The following is a 6,028-nucleotide window of genomic DNA, read 5'->3' as shown; positions in this document are numbered from 1 at the left end:
CAAATTGCTTTCCAATCATCCAGTGAATTGGTTGTACAGAGATTTGGACTCCTATGAGATCGGAAGAGATGATCCTGCTGTGACAATGTGCGGTGTAGCGGAGCTCCTGCGGGAGCGAAGTAGATAACACTGCTGCGGCAGTGGAGCAAGTTTGCATGGCGTGACGGAGCTCCTGCGGGAGCGGAGTAGATGACACTGCTGTGGCAGTGGAGCAAGTTTGCATGGCGTGACGGAGCTCCTGCGGGAGCGGAGTAGATGACACTGCTGCGGCAGTGGAGCAAGTTTGCATGGCGTGACGGAGCTCCTGCGGGAGCGAAGTAGATGACACTGCTGCGGCAGTGGAGCAAGTTTGCATGGCGTGACGGAGCTCCTGCGGGAGCGAAGTAGATGACACTGCTGCGGCACTGGAGCAAGTTTGAACTGTTAAAAGGAACTCCTGCGGAGTGGAGTAGATGGCTGCTGCAGCAGTGGATCAGACTTTTCAACTTGCTTTCAACTAACCAATGAGTAAGTTGGACGGTGAGCCGAGCTCCTGCGAGAGCGGAATAGATGACACTGCTGCGGCAGTGGAGCAAACTTGCTTTTCGACTTGCTTTCAACTGTCCTTAGGGTGAGTTTGGACGGAGAACTGAGCTCCTGAGGGAGCAGAGGAGAATAGCACTGCTGCAGTGAAAGAATAAGGTGGGCTACTGGGGAGATGCTGATGCGGCAGAAGAGGTAGAATTGCTTCCGTTGTTTAGTCGATTGGTGATGTTAATGGGAGAGGATGCGTTGAGCCTGTAGGTTTGGGCTTTAGCTGATGAGGGTTTGTTGAGCTTCTTTGATGTGGAAGCGATTGGAACGGATGTAGCTCTTGTAGGCTTCTGACGACCAGCGACCTAGTGCTTGAATCTGGTGTTGGGAGAGGCCTTTTTGAGCAGCTGTGGTTGCTGCACCTATGCGAAACGAATGGCTAGAATAGTTGTCTGCTGGGATGCCAGATTGAATCAATATGGACTTGAGGTGTTTCTGGAACCAAAAACGTGTGATGGGGTGGTTGGAGTCGTCTGTGAAGAGTGGGTCAGATGGGAATTTGGCCTGTGAGCTCCTGAAATGGAGGTAAGCTAAAAGGGATTGTTATGGCTGGATTGGTGATGAGAGGTTGAAAATGTAGATAAAATGGCCTTTCCTTGTTTGATCTGTCTTACTTTGTTTGATGAAATAAGAAATGGTGTCATCATCTAGCACTGATAAATCTGAAATTGTCGGGTGGACCTTTGGATTGAAGTTGGATGTGATAGTGAGCTCTGAGCATCTGAGAAACCCGAAGAAAGCCAATATGAACATTGCATCCAGTGTGCGGGCAGTATTGATAGAGTGGTAGCCTCGGCGGAGAATGGTGATACATCTGGTGAGTATGTCTAGTGTTATTGGTTGTCTGGCGTCTGGGCGGGTGGGTTGGGTTTTTTGGATGCCTTTTAATCAACATGGATGTCTGTGAATTGGCTATTTCTGATGAGGGTGAACCAAAAATGAGTTTGTGAAAAAACTGAATTCCGCTTAGATAACCCTTGATGGAGCTGGCTTGGAGGTTCTTAATACTGTTGAGATCAGGAAATGGCAGGTTGTATGTGGAGTGGAAAGACTTAAAACATTTCCAAGCGGTTAGGTAGGATTGGAGGGTTCTGGGGGAAACAGCTTGGATAATGGAATTAAGAGAGGCGTCCAGTAGGGGTTTCAATGGGTGGTTTATGGGAACACCAGTTCTGAATAGTGAGGTACTGGGGTTGGGAATGGGTCCGCCTCTGGTGCCAGCAATCTGAATTTCTGGAAAGCAAAACGGGAGAGAGCGTCAGCTATTTGATTTTTTGACCCAGGAACATGTTTTGCAGTTATGATGAATTGATCACAAGCTGAAATCCAAATGAGGCGTCTTAGGAGAGGCATTAGTGCGGGGGAGTGAGAACGGCCTTTGTTAATGCAATGCACGGTTGCTTCGTTGTCACAGTGCACTAAGATGCTGTTAGTGGACCATTCTTTCCCCCACAGGAAGGCTGCTACGACTAGTGGATACAATTCGAACAGCGCTGAGGATGTTAATGACTGTGGTGAGTCTAATAGCTGGGGGGGCCACGTAGATGTGAACCATCGGCCTTGGTAGAATCCCCCGAAACCGACGGAGGGAGCTGCGTCAGTAAACAGTTGAATGTCCATGGGGAGAGAAACGAGAGTGTTATAGAAAAAGGACAGACCGTTCCATTGTTTAAGGAAATTTTTCCATAAACTGAGCTCGTTGCAACATGAATTAGTTAGGGAGATTTGGTCCTCTAGCGCGTGAACTGAAGACGCGAGGGTGAGGAGATGTGAGATGAAAGGGTGGCCTTGCGGGATGATGCGCATCGCAAAGTTTAAGTGGCCGAACAAAGATAGTAGCTCGCGTTTAGAACAATTTGGATTGTCTAGGAGGGTGGATGCGACCAGAATAATCCTGTCGATTTTTTTTCCTTGGGTAGTGAGGCTTGGAAATGAACTGTGTCCAAGTTAATGCCCAGAAATTCAATGGATGTGGCTGGACCCATGGTTTTATCCTGGGCGATTGGAATCCCGAGATCGGAAAAAACCTTTTGGACTGTGAGAAGATGAGCGGCTGGGATGGAGTCGGGAGGCGAGATGATTAAGAAATCATCTAAAAGGTGAATGACATAAGGAATTGCATAGTTGTTAGAGAGAATCCAGCAAATAGCTTCTGAAAGCATGTCGAAAATCTTAGGGCTGCTTTTGCATCCCAAAATTTTCCGTGCCAGCGTATGCCGAATAAATGCCAAGAATCTGGGTGGATGGGCATCACTTTGAAGGCAGAAGTGATGTCAACTTTGGCCAGCCAAGCGCCGCGACCCGCGTCTTTGATCAGGGTTATAGCTTGATCGATGTTGTGGTAATGAAGAGAAAATTCTTCAAGCGGGATAAGGCTGTTTATGCTTGGAAACGGGGAGTTGTGCGGTGCCGAGAGATCGATTATTAATCGTTTTTTGCCTGAAAATTTTCTGGTAGCCACTCCAATTGGGCTGATTCGATAACATTCAAAAGGAGGAATGTTAAACGGGCCGATCATAAAACCTGACTCGATTTCTTTTTTAATTAGAAGGTCGACTGTATCAGGCTCGGCGAGAGCAGACTGGAGATTGTTACAAATAATGCTTTGGGATGGGAAGCTTTCAACGCCGGGTTTGAAACCGTGTTCGAGACCAGACAGCAAATAGTCTGTAAAGTTAGTGTCGGGGTGGTGAGACAATTCAGTAGACAAACGAGAAATATTCACGGGAGTCGACAAGTAATTTTTAGAATCTTTATTTAAAGACCTTTTTACAGGGCATATCATGCGGGCGTGAGCGCCGCCACAGAAGTTACAAATGTGCATGTAATGACAGCGCTGGCTTGCGCATCTTCCTGAATTGAAATTATTGCAGACTTGACTGTTTGAAGAAGTGGTATGACTTTTGAAATCTGTGGCTGAGTCAAAGTTGGTGTTTGCTGGCCGCGGGACATAACTGGTTGACTTTACTTGTGATGAATCTGAGCAAGGGGGAATTGACGGGTTGATTAGGGGACAAGCTGTGGTGGAGTGAGCGACAGATCTGCAGACCGCGCAGGAGATGTTATGGCATCCTAAGAACACTCTGTTGTGTAACTCAGTGTCTAAAGCACCCCAGTAAGGGCACTGGTTCCACTGAGCCACGCGGACGGCACATTTGGCTGAAAAAGGTTTATGGTAAGTGTAAAAGTGTGTTCCTCCGTATGATAATGCGAGCTCTGCGATTATCGCGAGGTAGTCATTTAATTCTCGTCTCCTGTGGGGAAGTGCTGCGCAAATGATTTCGCTATAACGGCTGAAAGCAATGGAGAATTCAGAAAAAGAAAGAATGCGGGAAGAATTGTTCACTGGATTTTTAAGGGTAACAGAAAAATCGCCACAGTCAATTTGGCGATTTGAGACGGAGGGAGGAAGTAATGATAGCAAGGATGATAAATCTATGTCCGCACCTGTGAGGATCTGTGCTCTGATGTTACTGGCGACGGGGGGTGGTTCCAATGCTGTAGCGTTTGGTGGGATGGACATCGCCGTTGCGGAAAACAGTGTGAAAGGAGATCGAGCATGGGAGAAAGTGTTAGGAGGAAAACAAGCCGGGGCCGAGGCCGCTTGCGGAGGCAACCTCACGCTAGGGTCGGCCCCTGGAGCGAGGAGTGTGGAAAATGAAGGAAACTGGAGAGGAATATAGGGCGTCTGGGCCTGCACTGCTAACGGAGGCAGCCTCGCGCTAGAAACCGATGGTGGGGCTGCAGGCCACGAGGGATTCGTCGTCAGACGGGAAGATATCAATCTCGGACATTGTAACAATTTGGGTGTAACCAAATGCTGAAAAACTGTCAAGGAACATGGGTGAGTTGGCTGCGTATTTATAATGATCTCCACTTATGCTGATTGGGTAGACTTGTTGATTACTGATTGCTGACAGCTGGTTGGAATGACGTGATGATTGAAAGGATCATTTGAAAGTGCTCCTCCCGAATTTTGTTAATGAAACATCATATGCGGAAGAAATAGTCCTACCCACAATAGCGATTACAAAAACCGAACGAATCCCTATAAGTATATCATTGGATCGATGTCTTGAGGTGTGGTAACCGTGGTATAAGCGGAATAATTGACTCCGTTTCGAGTCGTGACGAATCACCACCTCAGGTGTGCATTATTTTTCTAATAATTCAATGGCCCGTCGTCAATTATTCCTTACTTGAATCACAGCTTAAATAGTGTTTTGACATCGACAACCCAAGTGCATTTTACCTCAAACTTGCGTCTAGTTAACTTTCTAAAGTAGCAATCGCTTCTCGGGTCGACATTAACACACTGACAAAGTTATATTCAGAATTAAAAATATTTTTATACCACTTTTTAATGTGTGATTGTGTAAAGGTTTTCACGAGATACCAACCTTTCGCGAACTTGCTTCCAACACTCGTTCTCAAGGAGGGGCGTGTGCACGGAGGGGAGGGGCTGTGCGCGCGCGAGTATGTGAGAGAGACGCGTGAGTGAGAGACGCAGGGAAATGAAATGCAGCTGAACGTTTGCTCTATGAAAGACATTGACAAAGACGAAAACTAAGGACATAATCTATCATTTTATTTTATTTTAGTTAGTTTTGCCAAACACACATTACAGTTTTGGTTAGTTATCGTTTTTTTGTAATGCCTCGTTTATATTTTTATTTCAGTTAACGACGATGTGTTTTCCCACCTAGTTTTCGGTTTTTCGTTCGTTTTCGTTAACGATTATAACCTTACTCACCTTTCCGACAACGTTAAGTCGTCTCACCCGACAACCCCGACAATCTCCTTCTAGTGCAGGCTCATGCAGGCTCAGCTCAGGTGCCGGTCGCGTGCAGCGCTGCAGCCACGTAAACAGAGTTTGCCCTTCCCCTACTGACTTTTACTTTCGGATGGGTGCCCGAATATGGAAGTGAATGAGGCTGTGCGATTTTTTTATTTTTTTTTATCTAGGCCTACGTGAAATTCTGCATCCATTGTACGATTTTTTTATTTATTTTTTTCCACCTCGGAAGGGCAACGTGAGTCGAGAAGGGCATATGGGCAGTTGCCCGGGCAACCTGAGCAACCCCCCTGTGCACGTCCCTGGTTATTCATTAATGAAGGATCAGTATTCTAAAGTGTTACCCACTATTGTTATGTCTGAGGGCGTACATTTTTTATAGCGTTGTGTTGTACATTTACATCTGTATATTTTGTGTTGTATTCAGATGTATTTTTTGTTCTCTGTTCTCTCTTTTTCTTCCTCCATCATAAGAGGTGCTCTGACTGACCAGCTGTATTCAGTCAGTTGATGTTGGAGGCGATTGGATCATTCTTTCTTGTTTTGGGGAATGATTGTAATAATTGTTTGTAATTCTGATTTTTTTTTTTTTTTTTTTTAAATGGTTAAACAGGGAGAGAGGGAAGATATATGTCATTTATTTTTCTAGATTTCTCCAGG

General features: G+C 46.0%; 1 pseudogene; it reads right to left on the bottom strand.

Moving 5' to 3' along the window:
• Positions 1-418: 418 nt before the first annotated feature.
• On the bottom strand, positions 419-1,816 carry LOC125274681 (annotated as a pseudogene).
• Positions 1,817-6,028: the final 4,212 nt, after the last annotated feature.

This window comes from Megalobrama amblycephala, linkage group LG9 (assembly GCF_018812025.1).
Source record: "Megalobrama amblycephala isolate DHTTF-2021 linkage group LG9, ASM1881202v1, whole genome shotgun sequence".
Classification (NCBI taxonomy): domain Eukaryota; kingdom Metazoa; phylum Chordata; class Actinopteri; order Cypriniformes; family Xenocyprididae; genus Megalobrama; species Megalobrama amblycephala.
Note: the sequence above shows the minus strand (reverse complement) of the source record. Positions and strands in the feature narration are given on the sequence as shown.